The sequence below is a fragment of the Notamacropus eugenii genome, chromosome 1 (genome assembly GCF_028372415.1).
Source record: "Notamacropus eugenii isolate mMacEug1 chromosome 1, mMacEug1.pri_v2, whole genome shotgun sequence".
In the NCBI taxonomy this organism is placed as follows: Eukaryota; Metazoa; Chordata; class Mammalia; order Diprotodontia; family Macropodidae; genus Notamacropus; species Notamacropus eugenii.
This window is the reverse complement of record NC_092872.1, coordinates 578,842,937-578,860,514: the sequence shown is the minus strand read 5'-3', so window position 1 is coordinate 578,860,514 and position 17,578 is coordinate 578,842,937.

Sequence of the window (17,578 nt, the reverse complement as noted above, 5' to 3'; positions counted from 1 at the left end):
TGCCTCATGAGGTAGAAAGTTTGCCTACTTACTGGAGATCTGCAGCTATGACTTTTTGCTGGGTATGCTGTAGGAGGAATAATCATTCAGATACCAGTTGAATTAGAAGACCATTGAGGTCCTTCCAGCTCTTAAATTCTGTATAACACTCACCCCATTTCTATGTCAAAGAGTTATTTTAAGAAGATCCAAATAAAAATATGAATGAATAACATTATGTTGTTGCTAAATTATAATTATCATCTTAATGGAGTGTTTTGGTACATTAGGTTAAAGATATTCAAAGGGCAATTTGACCCCAACTCTATTTCTATTTTTACACAAAGGAACCTAAGATGAGAGGAGGGAGCTTTGAAGACTTGAAACAATTCTACAAATTCTGGCTTAGGAAAGGAAAAAAAAAACCCTCCAGCCAAGGACCTTTTCTCTTAATGGGTAATCCACTAAGTACTTGATGGGAAATTCAATCAGTATGTTTCTAATTCATTTACACTCAATTCATCAAAATACTATTTTGTAAGAGCTATTTCATGCCCAAGTATCTTTTTTTTTTTCCTCTGGAACCTTCATTATGCCTTTCTTCTTAGAAATAGGATACCATGTATTTGGCAGAAGTAAATAAACTTGAACCTCTCAGGATTTGAAGTGGATTTGTAATATAGTCAGTTAACAAGCATTTATTAAGTACTTACTACATGCCAATAACTATGCTTCAGACTTCAGTAAGGACCCAAATTTCCAAGAGGTGCTGTTCCATATTACAAATGTCATTTCTAAAAAGTAAATAAAATGTTTTGCTATGTCTATGTAAACATAATGTTAACAATTTATTTATTTTCATTGCCCTGATATGAATGATGAATTTGGGAAAACTGCAATTTCAGACAGTATTAGTCTTAGAATTTTTAAGAGAATGATCAATTTTGTTCCCCCCAAAAATTATGAATAATGCTAGTCCCATTTCCATTAGACCTTATCTAAAGGCACTGACTCATATTCACAAAAAAATGATTGGTTTACTGGACCTCTTTGTTTTTGTTTTTTTAGGAACAAATGTTGTTGATGATATGACCATATCAAGTGACATTTTTCAGTCCATCATACCTGGACTCTGATGAGTACCAACCAACTACAGACAGTGAGGAAATTTACAAATAACAGCATTTCAAGGGCAATAAGAAAACCATCAAGATTTTAAAGTTGAATTAAAACTAGATAGCAGAATGTTAGTCAAGCAATGAAATGTCAGTGATGCTTTGATTTCTTGAGGGTTCATCACAAAGCTATATTAACCTAAGTTATTAGATTCTTAACTTCTGTAAAAAGATGCTTTCTTTACACACACAGTGAAAACCAATAGTTTAATCAAAAATCTTGCTTTCATTATTCAAATATGTAAATAAATTGTGATCTCATAGATCTGGATATTCCTTCCAGTGATATAGATGGGATTCAATTAATATTCTTAAATTTCAGAATTAGAAGGGACCTCCATGATCATCCAATTCAACCCTTACCTAAAGCACATATCCCTTCTACAAATCCACATGAAAATATCCAGTAATGCATAACTTGTTCCTCAGGCAGTCCATTCTTGTCTAATGGGTCACTTCTTGGGCCATAAGTAATGATTAGAAAAGGTTTTTCTAATTTTAATTTCTAATTTTCTAACATTTTGATCAGAAATATGTCTCCCTATTCCTAGGTTTTTCTAAAGCAATCTATACTAGTGACTTTTAACTATTAGGTCTAATTGCTAGCCACTAAACTGATCATATTTAGTAGAAAGGATTAAACTCTGGGAGTTGGTTGCTTGCTCTAGTGGTTATAGAATTCCATTGTGATGACCTTCAGTCCTAGACAAGTACTAACTTCTCTTTGCTTCTCAGTGAATAACTTTCTATCCTTCAGTTCTGTCTTTCTTTGGAGGCTTTGCCATCTCTTCTGTCCTAGGAATATGGCTAATGTGAATTTTCCAAAACATAATCAACAGAGATACCATACTACTAGAAATTTTATTCCTCTTTGAATCTGCTGAATTTGACTAAGCCCTAGTTACATGGCCTCAGCATAATGGCATTGATCCCTACAAAAACAAGACAGATCATGATCAACTGAATGTAGTTTTTTGCCCTTGTCATGCAAAAAAGACATTAACACATACTGAAATGTGTGTGTTTTTCCTAGACCAAAACAGCTCTACTCCCAAACCTTTGTATTCAGGGATTCTGAAAAGGAACAGTTGGTTGCTTCCATCACCTATACCTTCTCCTCTGAATAAGTAAAGAAATGCAGACAAAGCAATATCATCCCCAAATGATGCTCCACTCAAGCTATCCATTGCAGTCAGTTATTAAAGACCCAGAATTCATAGCACGTGGTATGAATTCAGGATTGGCTTCAGACTGAAGGCCTTAACTCAGGAACTTTTATATTCAGTGGCCTATCTTGGGCAGGGATATCTAACTGCTTTTCATTATAGCAGACTTATTGCTCAAGGAGCAGAGCAAATGAACTCAGTGGATAATGAAAAACTTGCTACCACCATGCTATGCTGATATCTCTAAAGCTGAGACCTTCAATTCCATTTTCTGCTGGCTGACAAGTACATAATATCCTTGTCATTGTCCTGTCACACCTCTCCTCCTTGCTGCTGGGTCTGATTACTTGCCTATTTTCTGAGCTTCCAAAGCTTTGCCATTCCACACCAGAGGAAGAACCAAAAAGAAAGAAGGGAGTTGCATGGCTATCAGTCTGAATTCTATATATACTTAAACTTGCCCAGTTTATAATTGGATCTTACTTTCACTTTGGCTACATGGCTTCCAGCATTCATATCCTTGCGAGATCTCTCATTCCCTCGCTTGCTAGCCTGGCATCTCCTGGAATATTTACTGAGAAAATATAACAAAAATACTAATATAAATATTCTCCTTTCACCAAGTTGGGGCACACCTCTTCTATATCACCTTGATCCCTGAGTAAAGTAAGCTCAGTTTTGAAACATTAGCTACAAAACATTTATCCCACAAAATTCATTTTTGCGTACAGCATGATCAATAAAGTTGATCCTTCATATGGACTATCTGGCATTTTGTATGTTGGGTCATTTCATTGACATCTAGGCTGTTCTGACGAACTTGTTTCAGCTGGTAAACTCTGGCCTGGGCTCAGCCTCCATGGAATCTAGTGCTCTCCCAGCATTTCAAAATTCAAAAAGCCGTAGCCTAGTCCATCTCTAATATTTCTTCATATAAGGAAGGAAAGATAAGGCACAACAGGGGCAGTAGTAATGTCAAGGCCATGAATTCATTCATGGATTCATCTCAACATTGGTACCACCTTTCAGCAACAATACTGCCAAGGTCTTTCTGCCACCCAAAGACCCATTACTATGAATCCTCCTCACTGGGAGGAAAAAAGGATTGAGTTGCCCTCAAAGCAAGTCTTCACATATTCTTCTAGTTCTGGCTTAACAGACTATCAAATGTCTGTTTCTTTACCATGTAGTAACCAATCATGCCTCCACATGCTTTGAAGTGTGGGCAAGGACCTTCCTTATGTGACATTACACACCTCCTGAAGAAGGCTCACCACACCTCTCCAAGTGGTGTGGCAGCACACTTTGAAGATGAGGCTCTCATTATGCAGTCCCCCCTGCCACCATTACATAAGTAATTTGCGCAACTGTCTCTGATTTACGTCACAGTAAACCCATGTATATACATTCTCAAATGGTCATGCAGTCAAATAGGAAGCCAAATTCCAGAAGTACCATGTGTTGTCAATGTTTTAAGGTCAGGTAATGTGTCTAATACTTTCCATTGAAGGAAGTCATTAAGAACATTGACCCTGAAATTAAAATACTTGAATTCTAGCCTTGGATTTTCCTTTTCCTTGCTATCTAATCTTCAGAAAGTCACTGAGCTTTTCTACTGCTCAGCACCCTTATATGTAGGAAAGCAGGCAACAGCCTTATTACTTACCTCTCAGAGCTATTATGTAGTCAAATTAGATAATGGATATAAAGCAATTCTCAACCATAAAGTCCCATATAATTCACAATTTTATTATGAAAGATGTGTTCATATCTTATCTCTTATGTGACCTGGGCAAGTCCTTTAACTCTTCAGTGTTCTAGGCAACTCTGTGTGCCTCTAAGTTACAGAGAAGGAGCCAATTTGCATAGGCATTTCCTATACCCTGGAAATCACAGATTCATTCTCTAGCCATTTCCCTATTAGGATTCAACTCAGAATTTCATTGTCCCATGTAACTTCTCAGGCCCTAGTCATTTCATTTGTCTTGAGACTCCTTATACTACATCTAATCACCACAAATATAACAAGGTCATTGGGGTGCCAATTGTACTATCCCATAAGTCCTTAAATCTTGTTTTTTTAACTGCAGAGTTTTGGTTTGACACCCATAAATGTGTGCTCCAAGAGAAAATGTGTTGATTACCTCCAATTCATTCTGTATGTGTCTTGTTTGTGCATAATTATTTGCATATTGTCTCTCCCATTAAAATATGAACTCATAGAGAAGGGGACTATTTTGGTCTTTATTTGTATTCCCAGTGCTTTGCTCAGGGCCTGTCACATAGTAGGCACTTAATAAGTGCTTGTTGACTAATAACCACTAGTAAACTTGAGGTGAAGCTGATCACCTTCTACTACCAGTTTACTCACCAAATATTCTCCAGTAAAAAATACTCAGTACATAACTGAGTCTTACTCAATGGAGATCATGAGCATTTCCAGCTCCTGCAATACAACATACTTAACATGCAACTATGGGAATAGGGGACTATTGGAAGGGCAATATGGGGATTGTCCTAAGCCTCTCTTTGATTTCTGCAAGAAGGGCTGTGCTTTTCTTAACCTCACACATTCATTGGCATTGGTACAGCAAATATTCCATTTTTCTTTTTGAATTAAAAATAAAAGTCCCCTAGGGAAATTATGCAATGGGAAATAGCCACTTCAATAAACTTGGCTCACACATTTTATTGATTATGGTAAATCTAATTATTACAGCAAAGCCTGGGTTAACCCAAAATCTTATCCCTTACATGCTCAAATGATATATGTTTCTTCCTATTGGGGCCTTACCTGCCTGATTAGAGACTTTTAAAAAAATAAACAAATCTAGGAAACAGATCATACTAATTTTTCCACAATTATCTAGATAAACATCCCCAAGGCTTGATAGCTATGTTCCTGAACAGTCCTATTCTAATGGAAGCTATAAAGGATAACACCTGCCAAATGTCATTTCAAACAAATTTTGGATTAAAACTATGTCACATGAGAAAAGCTATAAAGGATTTAGACTTCAGTCACCTTACTCAGTAATGCCACAGTGACATTCTGGTGCATTGGAATGAGCACTGGATTCCAAGGCAGAGGATGTGTGGTCAGATCACAGCTCTGCCGTGGGGAAGTTGTCTGCTGCATTTCCGATTCCTCATGGGTAAAATGAGGGAGTTAAACCAAAAGAAACCCAAAATTTCTTCCAGTTTTGAATTTAAGATGAAAGAATTCAATATGGTGGGGAAAGTGCTGAATTTGGAAAGAAAGGAAACAAGCATTTATTAAGTGCTTATTAGCTGTGTGGTACTCTGCTAAGCCCTTTACTAACATTACTTCCTTTTATCCTTTTATCCTCATAACAACAATATTGTTTGTTGTTATGACCGAAACTGAGAAAGGAGAAGTAAGTGACTTACCCAGGGTCACACTCCTATTAAGTGCCTGAGATTTAAATCCATCTTCTGACTCCAGGCCCAGTGCTGTACCCACTTTGCAACCTAGCTGCTTCAGTTTTAGTCAAAGAACCTGGGTTTGCATTACTTTTCTGGCATTTAGCAGCATTATCTTAGCCAAGTCACTTTACCCCCTCATGATTTCAGTTTCATCATTTATAAAATGAAGGAGTTGGGTTAGGTGTGTTCCAAAGACCCTTCCAGTTCCAAGGCTACACTTCAATGAGCTGACTAGAATAGGAAATTAGTGTAAGTTTATGTTGTCCTTTAAAATGATTTCTGAAACTTAGCTCTGTAGCTGAACCTAGTTTCATTTAACCTGTTGCCTAAAGGAGCAACTATGACATGAAGTTTAGAAGAAAGGGTAGCAATCTCGTTTTCAAGAGGCATCTCTAAGTCCTTGTCCAGTCAATGACTTCTCAGTCAAACCTAATTACATTCAATTGAGCATTTTATGCATCATTTGACCATTTGTATCAATAAGGTATTTTCTCTCAACAAGGAAACAGAACATTCCCAGTTCCTGCATTTATTAACTAGGTGAGACTGAGCCTTAGTGATTTAACCCCTTGAAGCATCAGTTTCTTCATTGGTAAAATATGAGTAACCATATTGTTCTACCTACCTCACATTCACTTTCTCAGGACAGTGTTTTGTAAAATATAAAGAATTATGTAAATGTAAGTTTATTATTATTAGTTAAGGTCAGATACCTAGTAAATACTGGGTAGCATATAGAAAGAGATAAGGGTATTGTCTCACATGTAATAATCTAACTTGGGAGTTGTTATAATTGGGTCTGCAGTATTGGATTCTGCAGTTGATGCACTTATCTGGGGAATTTCTTTGCTAGAAAGCCTCTTTTCCTACAATGTGACTTTGGCATCTTGTCATTAGGTCTTTTTATTAAGAACCATAAAATATTAGAACTGAAAGGGTTTTGGAGGTAATTTAGGCCAATTATTTAATTTGACAGGTAAGGACACTGAGATAGTCTTTGGGAATCCTCTCACTGGTATCTGGAAATTCGCCAGACATGAATGATTAAATAAAATCCTCAAGGTATAAAAAGAGAAAAATAATAGATCAGATATTTTGTGTGGATTGCCATGGTGCTCTTTTGCTGAACAAAACTTGTTCATCTTCAAATACTATTTCTCTTTTTTTCCCTCCAGTCTCTCTGGGGTTTCTTTTGAAGCTAGTTGGAGGTCTGTAGGAAGGGAGGAAAATCACACTACAAAAGGCGACCCATTAAATCTGCAACCATGTAGAAGTGCAGATTTGTGTTGCTAAGTTTCAAGACTTCAAGGGACTGATGACCACATGAAGACGGATGTCCTATTGTTCTGTGAAACCCCAAATAAAGAGACAGATTGAGGCCTACTGCCTCAGGTCTTTGGCACCCAATTTCAATTTCATTTTGGTGGTAGGCCATTTTCCATTTGGGATCTGTTATTTTATTTCCACATTAAATGTTCTGTTTTGAGAATGAGAATGATCAACAACTCTTCTGGTGGCATCTTGGTGGGTGGGTGTTCTCCATTCAGCTATCTGGTTCCCCTTGGGATTATTAAATTGTCCCATGCTATTTGAATTTTTCTTTATGGCAGGAAGTGAGGTGTCTTTTAAAATATTGTTATTGATTTTTGGTTGTCTCCCCCCCATACCATAGTGAATGGGAAAGAGGACTAGATTAAAACATGGGAAAAATCTGATTTCTTTTCCAGATTCTAAACTAAGTAGCTGTATGTACGATATTGAATCAATCACTTAATCTAAATCATGTTTTCTTCATCTATAAAATGGACATCATAACTATACCACTTGCTTTGCACATTATTATGACAATGATATGAGTCAACCTATATCAAAGTATTTTGAATAAAAACATTATACAAATACAAGATACTGTTATATGGCCCAGCTGTTTTATCCCTAGGTCAACTTTCCTAAGATAATTAATTCTCATTATAGTGAAATTGCAAGGTACTATTTATTTAAATTCAACAAACATTTATTAAGTGGCTACTCCACAGATTAGTGACTGTTCTAGGCATTAAAGATACAAAGGCAAAGAAGAAACAGTTTCTTCTGTCAAGGACTTATAATGTATGTCAAAAAGTATGAAGTGTATACAAAATAATGTCAAGAAGGATAAAGCGTTGATAACAATGGAATGGAGGGGATGTAAGGAAAAGTCTCATGTAGGAAATATCATGTAAAATGTTCTTTGAAGGAAACTAAGGCCTCTAAGAAGCAAAAAGGGGGAAGGAGGGACTCCATTACACAACTGGAGAACCAGTTGTAGAAGGGTACAGAGGATGGGAATACGTTGCGTACAGGGAACAATGAGGAGGCAACTTTGACCAGAAAGGAATATGAAGGGAAGTAATATGGAAAACCTGAAAAGGTAAGAAGGAACCAAAATTAGAAAGGGTTATAAATTATTTAAAAGGTGAAGATTTTCATTTTATCTTGCAGATAAGAGGAAACTAAGAAAGTTTTTGAGTAATGGCATAACATCATCATGTTTGTTTTTGGAATATCATTTTGGAAGTTATGTAGAGGATAGGTATGGTAGGGAATAGAATGGGGAAAAGAAGACCAAATAGACTGATTTAATAGTCTAGGAAAGGAATGATAAAGAACTGAACTAGAAGAGAGACTGAGTAGATGGAGAAGAAGGCAGATTCTAGAGATATTGTGAAGGTAGGATTCATATAATAGTTAACCAACTAGATATGAGGGATGAAGGAAGGAAATAGTCAAATATTATAATAAGGTTCCAAACCTGGATAACTGGAAACATAATGGTACCATCAGCAAAAATTGGAAAACTTGGGTGTAATTGATTTGGGGGGCAAGAGGGATTTATTTCATGTCTATAGGAAATCCAGGAGGAAATATACAGCAAACATTTGGCAAGATGGAGTTGTGATACACACACACATATACGTGTATATGTGTGTATATGCATATGTGTGTTGTTTGTATATGCATACATGTATGTTGTTTGTATACGCATACATAAATATGTCATCAATAGGAGCAAATAATATCAGGAAGAAAATACATAAAGTGGAAACAGAAGTGAGCCCATGAGAGAACCTCGGAAAAGGCCAACAGTTAATAGGCAAGGAAAGAATGATTATTGAATAAAGGAAACTAGAAAGAAGTGGTCAGATCCAGAGGAAGAGGACCAAGGAAAGAAAGACTGCCCAGGAGCCACTAATGAGTGGTCAACCATGTGAAAGACATATTGGTCAAGAAGGATGAGAACTGAGAAGCTAGGTGATTACTGCTAAACTTAGAGAGAGTAGTTTCAGTCTATTAATGGTGCTAATATCCAGATCATGAAACATAGAGAAATAAGTGGAAGGGGAAGAATTGGAGGCAAAGATATAGACAACTCTTTCTAGTCTTTGACTCAAAAAAAGTATAGCATGATGGCCTGAGGAATAACAAGATCAAATGATGGTTTCTAAGGATGTGTCAGTCCTGGGAGTAGTTTTTAGGCAGGGGGAAGCAACCAGAGGCTATGGAGAGATTGAAGAGAAAAATGTAACAGGAAAGACCGAGATGACAAGATCTTTGAAGAGGTCCAACTCTTCTTCATACCAAGAATAAGCAGAGAGAATCAGAGTAATAAAAAAAAATGTCCTGAAGTATGGAGTAGATAAAAATCAACTGTAGGAATGGTTTTTACTTTCCCTGTAAAATAAGGAGACAAGATCCTCTTGATTGAAGAGATAGAATTGGGAAGAGGTAGTAAAGTATCTGAATTTGGTGGCCTTACCTATTCATTATTTTAAATAAGTGAGCCCTTTTTTTAAGCTTGAAAATCTTTCTGGTAAACAGGAATTTTCTTATGATATCATTTTTATAATGGAGTTCAGCTTAGATTATAACACAGTCCACCTTTAAGGAAAATACCCATCACACTACTCTTTGAACATGTTTTTACTTAAGTTTTACTTAAAGTCTTTTAATGTCAATCTTTCTTCAAATCTTTATTTATATTATAACACTTTTGCTCTAATTTCAGACAGAATCTGTTCTATTCTATCAGTTTATAAACTCTTTCAGTAGCTCATGCTCTTTGAGAACAGAAATCTGTCATCTGGTAAGTCTCATACCTGCTCTACGTCACATACAGTTAACAAATAGTAGTATTCAATGAATGTTTGTTGAATGAATGAATGAGTGTTTCATTTAAACTACAATTATCCTTTGTCCATAGACAATTTCCTTTCGTCTAAGCCTTGTCTCCTTAGGACTAAAGGTCAAATTGTTTGTCTGGTATAATGAAGAATGTTAACTACAGGATCCTAGAATGGCTGAAGCAGTCTTAGACACTTCGGTAGCAGATTATGACTTCTTATTTTGGTAAATGTTGAGCAAACCATAACTGTCTGGGCTTGCTCGGTAGTTTTTCTGTAGTTGATATTTCAATGCCCATTATTAGAATCCATTTGCTTTCTCTTCTCCCTTTGCTTTTCTCACACATTATATATATAACCACATTTCTCAAGTGCAGGCAGTCCAAGGTCTGTGTATTCTCTCAAACCACTTCCTGCCTCAGGAGGCAGATAGAAAGAACCCCAAAGCATGCCTTGCACAAGGACCATGCCTGCTTTCTTCTCATCTTTAGGGCCATGGTCTTATTCTACCTGCCTTTCAGGTTTTCAGACCTTTCCTTGGTTTGACCTACTAAGATTTCCTGATTCCCAGACACAAGTAACCAGTAACCTGGGCTCTTTCATCTATGTTCATCTCCAGATTTCCAGATATTAGGCCTATACCTCACCACAGATGCCATTTACTCCTTAGTAATTACCTTATCCTTTTGGCCTTGACCTCCTCCTCTCCACTCCAGATCAGAAAACTTGATGATGTTTAGAGGCCCTTTTAGGGACTTTTGATTTCTCATCTTCTCATGGGCACCTTATCAGTGTCCCTAGAACATCTGGTAGCAGCAACTGTGTTGAGAGAAAAGGATAAATTAGATGAGATAAGTAAAGCACATTCAAGGCCTTATCAAAACTTTTTAAAAGTACCTGTGTGTACATACTACATCTGAGGGACATATTATGGGGACTCTAGAAAAAAGAACTACCAGGATGTGTGTATACACATAACTTTCTACCTTTGTGATGTACGCTTTAAGCTTGAACCCACTTTTTCATGGACTTTTTATATACTTTTGAAAGAATACGTCATGGCCTTTTCGGTGAGATGTTTGTACCAACTATGATTGTGTAATAAAATGTTCTTTTCTAAAATTTAATTAAGTCTGACTGATTAAATGACATTCCCTGATAATCCAAGACGAATAAACACCTCTAGTGATTTGGGACAAGAAGTTCTTATTTAAATGTCTCCAGACCTCTCCATATAAATTTTCTTCTTTATTGCGCCATTTAGCCACATGGTATCAACAAGCTATCTACAATTATTGAAAGCCTGATGTTGAGGTTTAAGTATTTATACTTTACTGTGGGTACTATGACATGGGCAGATCACTTTTCTGTATCTTTTATCTAGCTGTAATAAAAAGGAGTATACTGGTTTTAGAATTATTCTGTCACACTGCTCATTCCAAAAACTTTGTCCTCTAAGTATAGACCCTTAAGTGCATCTCAGTTCCCAAGAACCCTGATGAAATAACACTTGTGTTAAAGAAACAGAATTTAGGGGATTCAGTTTCTTTTGTTTAGTGGGATTCCAAGCAGGCATGTTCAGAAACTCTTGGGAACCAGCACAGAAGTGATTCATTCGGAATTCACAGTTTGGAGATTTTGTTTTTCTTTAAGCTGTGATATTAAGCATTTAACACACATGGAAAACACATTGTCGTTGAGTATTTTTATAAGGAATTAGCCAGTTTAATTGCAGACTGTAAATAGAAATCATTATACAACCTTATTACACATTGTAAACACTTCATCACATGACATCTTGATATGTCATAAATACATCATCATAGACAATTACATGCACTAAATGACCAGTTCTCATGCCCATTCATTGAGTAAGGTGATAGATTTCAGAAGGAAAGAATAATCTGCATGCTTTGACAATTCTATGTTTGAAATTTCTTCTGAAACTTTATGACTTTCATGCTCAGAAATAATCTTTATAATGTACTGGGATAAAAATTGGGCATGCTTTTTGTCCTCTGTGAGGCTTACAAAACAACAAAATTAGCTTGGCTTGTAGAATTTGCAAAAAAAATGCACATTTACAATGCATACAAGATATTATGTGTGTATATGTTTTATATGAATATATATGCATCTATACATAAAGAATATACTTAATCTTTATCTTCCTTGATTTTTCTGCAGATTTGACATTGTTGACTACCTTTTTTCTCTGCCTATTAGAACTATACCTTTTAGATGTCTTTACTGGTTCACTTTATCCCTCCATTCCCCCTAGATTCTGCCATGGACCTCTTCCCTACTGTAAAATACCACCCTTAGCAATATCATTTTATCTCATGAATTCAATTAGCAGCTTTATGCATATAAGTCCAAAGTTTATGCTTTGCCAAATTTGCCTGTGATTTTCAGTTCTCAGTCTCCAACTTCTTGATGTATATGTTTACTTGAATGTCTCTTTGGCTTCTCAAAATCAAGATGTCCTCCCCAAAATTGAGAAAATATGATTCAGTGGAAGGAGCACAAACTCCTGGTTAAAATCCCTTAATTATGTCGATGATCTGTGCCACTTTAGATTTTACTCAATCTCTCTGCGCTTCAATTTCCTAATGTTTAAAATGAAGGAGTTAAATTTGATTAAACTATTTCTAATGTAATGATCATATAGGGGAAAGGGGAGAAATCATCATCTAATAAGAGCCATCAATTAAATGGATAATTTAGTAAAGAATATCTAACCAAAAAATATTGAAATTATTCTTAACTGAATTAAAAAAGGTTGATCTCTCTCAAGCAATCAAATTTCATTATAATCAATAAACATTTATTAAGTGTCTAGTATATGCCAGTCACTGTGCTTTGTATTTCATTTATGATGTTTCTAGGGAAAGGAATAAATCCATTCAATATATATGGTGTTACATATCTGCAGCAATGATCTACCTTTAGACTGCCTTACAAAGAGATAAAGCATAATTGCTATTCACAAACAATGGCCAACAAACAAAAACCCAAGAGTCAGAGATCTAAATCTTTCTTGTCTGACACACATTTTAGCTTGCAAGAGCTAAGACTTCAGGGGCCATATTGTTGCTCAAGTTCTAAAGGTGACCAGTGAAACTCAAGGTGACTTTAACGTAGCTGAAAGGAAGTGAATAGACTCAAAAATTATAAATCTTTGAAAAAGGATGTAAGTATTTAAGGTCACATCTTTGACAGGCTTATTACTAGAAGGAGGAAATAAGGTAAGGGTTTCAATTCAGAGGGAGACAGGGCAGTATAGTAGTAAGTGTCCTGAACTTGGAAATCTGATCTAATGGGTTGGATATGATAGTTAGCTAACTGGATGGATAGAGATAGAGAGATACACAGATACCTTACACTACCAAATTAATACCATTATTAGCAGGAACAAAGGACATTTTAATATCCTTTGTTCATATGCACATATGTAGACATATACATGCATATAGCACATCATCAATTTTAATGTACTATGTAAATGAGAGATTAATATCATCATTACTTCAATACAAGGCAAAGCCAATTATCTCAGACAGTACTTTCTTCATTATATGTATTCCAACCTAGTTATGCCTACTCAACTTGTGAGACTCTTCTCCAAATCATCCCACAAATCTTCAATGGAAGGGTCAACCAAAAATGTTCGGTCTTCTTCTATTATGATATGTATACTAAACACATGATCAACCCACCTCTTTTTCTGGCTATATGCTTATTGGATAATTTTTAATACTGCTTTCTTCTTCTTTTGAACAGTCTTCCATTGGGAAAGCACTGCAAAATTAAAAGTACATACCATATATCTTTCTGCTCTTTTTTTTAACCTCACACCATAATTTCTAAAGACTATGGCATTCCATGCTTTTTTCTGACTTCACTTGCCATCACATTATCTCTCCTACTTCTGCTCAGCACTGTGTTGCATCTAAGTCCTCAAGCTCTTAGGGGAGAGGCTAAAACCATCTTTGCTTCCAGTTCTTTGGCAATGAAATAAGAAATCATGGATAAGTAAAGTTGTTTTTGAAGATTGCTTTTCAAGTTACTTTAGCCCAACTCTTGATAAATATTACAAGAAGAATAGTTTTACACTGAAAGCATTATTGATTTTAGATAATGTCCTAGGTTATCTAACTACACTAACTACACTAACTTACATGAGAATGTGAATGTGCAAATTTGCTGAGATATGGATAAAGCTCTTAGTATCTACCAGCATTTGTATAAAGATTTGAAGAAAAAAAACAGTTACCCTATGCTAGTAAGATATTTGAATTCACAAATAATATTTTTATCTTATCATTAGTGTAATATTATCTTTAAATATATATTTAAATATGATAATTTTAAAACTCTACTTTCTATAATTACTGTATTTTGTAATAAAAGAATCAAAAATCTATTTTCTTGTCATTTGCTATTATAATATATTAATAAAGAGATAAAAACTTATTCTTTAAAATGTCATTGCATATTTCTATTGGTCTAGAACCAATGACTATATTTTACAGATAACTATAATTCCAAATAGTGCAAATTTGAATTATGGATCACTTCATATTAATTATGCACTAATTGAACCTAGTTATATTCTTTTTATAATCTTCTTGAAAACCTTGGCCACAAGCAACTATCTTATATGGGAAAAGACAATTCTTTTTAACTCCAGTCAGATCCTTGATTATCAACCTACATTCCCTCAAACCATTTTGGGAACTCCAACCCAACCACAAAGGAGCTATGTGGAAATGGGGCAACAAGCCTCCTTTCAATCCACCAAAATGTTCCTTGTGGGAGTTACAATAATCATAGGGATAAGAAAAGTAGGAGTAGATAAAATCTTTAGGATTATTTCCTTACCCCTTTGATAACATCCCTTCCTGTCTCATGATTATCTATTAGCAACAAAATTATTGGATGATTGATTAGTGTTCTGGTCAGCATGAAAGCTCTAGTCTCACTAAATTGGTGTGCAAGAGGTAGGCCATCATCATCACTTTGGTATACTTCAAAATCCAGAGGCACATCTTATGGAAATTTGGGAAACAGGCCAAGCCTGATTCCTATGCTCCTTTGCAATCCTTAAGTTTGGGGTTTTTTTGTGCTTGTTCACCTATGTTACTTGCCTTCCTTCATTCCCAGATTCTAATGATCCTAAAAATTATATATATATATATTTGTGTGTATGTATATGTACACACACACTAACAAATCTCAAATTACTACATGGTTTTAAAGTTTATAAAATACTTTCCTTACAATATTGCCATGTGGTAGGTAGTGGAAACAATATTTTCTCTATTTTTAAGATTTAAAAAACTGAGACTTGGGAAAGTTAAGTGACTTCCCAATGTTAATGTAACTAATTAGCGTCAGGGCTAGAACTCAAAAGGAGCCAATTCCAGTTCCTTTTCCACTATCCCATTTTTAGTCACCTAATATTTCATGATAAACTAATTTTTACTAAGATATTAGTGACAATGTGGTTCCCTCTTGGGATTATTTATACTTCAAAATGAGACATTAAAAGATGACAATACTTAAGTGAATATCTATACCTGAAGGTGGAACCTCAGGCACTTGGGTGGAGGATATTCTTTAACACAAAGGGACCTTCCTGGTGCTGCTTAAATAACACCAAGTGCACCACAGAACCTAGAGGCAGCTCAGTGACACAGTGGATAGAGCACTAGAACTGAAGTGTGGTAGGACTAAGTTCAAATCTTTCCACAGATACATACCAGCTGTATGACCCTGGGCAAGCTATTTAACTTTGTCTTACTTTTCCTCTCTATAAAATGGGGGGAAATAATAAAAGAACCCACTTTCCAGGGTTACTGTGAGGATAAAAGGTACTATTTGCAAAGTTTTTTCTAAACTTTAAAGTACTTTGTAAATCTGTTGTCATTGTTCATTTGTTTCAGCAGTATTGGGCTCTCTGTGACCCTATTTGCAGTTGGCAAAGATAGTGGAGTGTTTGCCATTTTCTTCTCCTACTCATTTTACAGATGAGGAAATTGAAGCAAACAGGGTTCGGTGACTTACCCAGGGTCACACAGCCTAGTAAATGTCTGATGTCAAGAAGATAAGTCTTTCTGACTCCAGGCCTAGCAATTTATTCACCATACCACCTAGCTGCCCATATAAATTTAGCTGTTAGTATTATATAATTGTCTTCTCATATTTGCCATTGACTTTTCCATTGCCTCTATTACAGTTTCAATTATTCATTAACTCTTGTACTCATGTCTAGATGACCAGGTACAGAAGTTTTATGACAATAAGGATTAAATCACCATAATTCTCAAAAGGTTACATAATGATTGCCCCACCCCAAACAATCACAAATGAAAATTTATGATTCTTATTGTAGTGGTTATAAAGATAGCCTCCTTGTTCCTCATCCTGGAGCATATGTATAAGGAAGAAACTGTTTCCAGAAATAAGAAGGTACATATAGATTATGAGACTAACCTCTCTCTCTTACCTCAGTTTCCTAATCTATAAAATGGAAATAGTGATGGCCCCTGCCTCTCAAGAGTTGTTCTGAGAATAAAATGAAAAAAAATGCTTGGAAAATGCTTTGCAAAAACTAAAATCCATAATAAATGTTAGGTATTGCATCATCATCATCCAATTAGGAAGATTTTTAATGATGAAAAACTCAGGAAAAAAGGAAAATTTTATTAGCTATCTCTTACTTTGACTAGAAATGTTTTCTCCCTCATTTTCTAGTAATTTATGTCTTCTCTTTTGCCCTTATCACAGCCTAAGTTACATTATACCTATCTGTTGATATGCCTTATCTCCCTCCACTAGCTTGTAAAAGCTATTAAGGGAAGACCATTTCTTATTTGAAATTCTTATAAGGGCCTGGCAGAGGACAGTACACAGTTAGCTACTTAACAAATGTTTGTTGAATGACTGTTTGTTGGATGCACAAATGTAGAAGTCCTTTATGTTCTGTTTGATCTCTAACTTTTCCTTCCCTCACTCCATGGCAGACTACTAGTTTCAGTGCACAGAAGAAATATCAGACTCTCCTTATAAAACTGCCTTCAACTTTTCATAATAAGTATTATAATCTGTTGCTTATAGTATTCACAGTGTCAGGAGTTCTTGCTGTACATTTTAGTAGCATTTAAAAGGTGAACTCTCATGGCCTGGAAGAGTGGGAAAATATTAACTATTAGTCAGGATTCTAGTTTTACAAAATGAATCGTAGAACGTGGTCACCATCTAATTGCGGATATTTGGCCTGATTCACTTTTAATGTAGGCATTCAAAACAGAAAGTGACCATAAGTATCTCTATCAGGCTGGGAAGGAAGAAGTAGCACTTCAGGGCACATTACTGGAAATTTTGAGAAAGCTAGGGGGGAAAGGGGAAGGAAAAATCTCTCCTGTGGGGATGGCCCATGTTTAATGAGTTCAAACCTCTTCCACAAATTAAGTGAAATATTTTAAAAGGAAACAATATTACTTAGGTTTTATTTGTTTCAGCTACTTGGTTACAACTCCACGCGGACACAATTAATGGAGGAAATAGAGTATTTTATAAGCCCCGGATTCTCAGTCATTCTGAGACCATGGGAAATTCTTTGCCTTAATCACCACACATTCCTTTC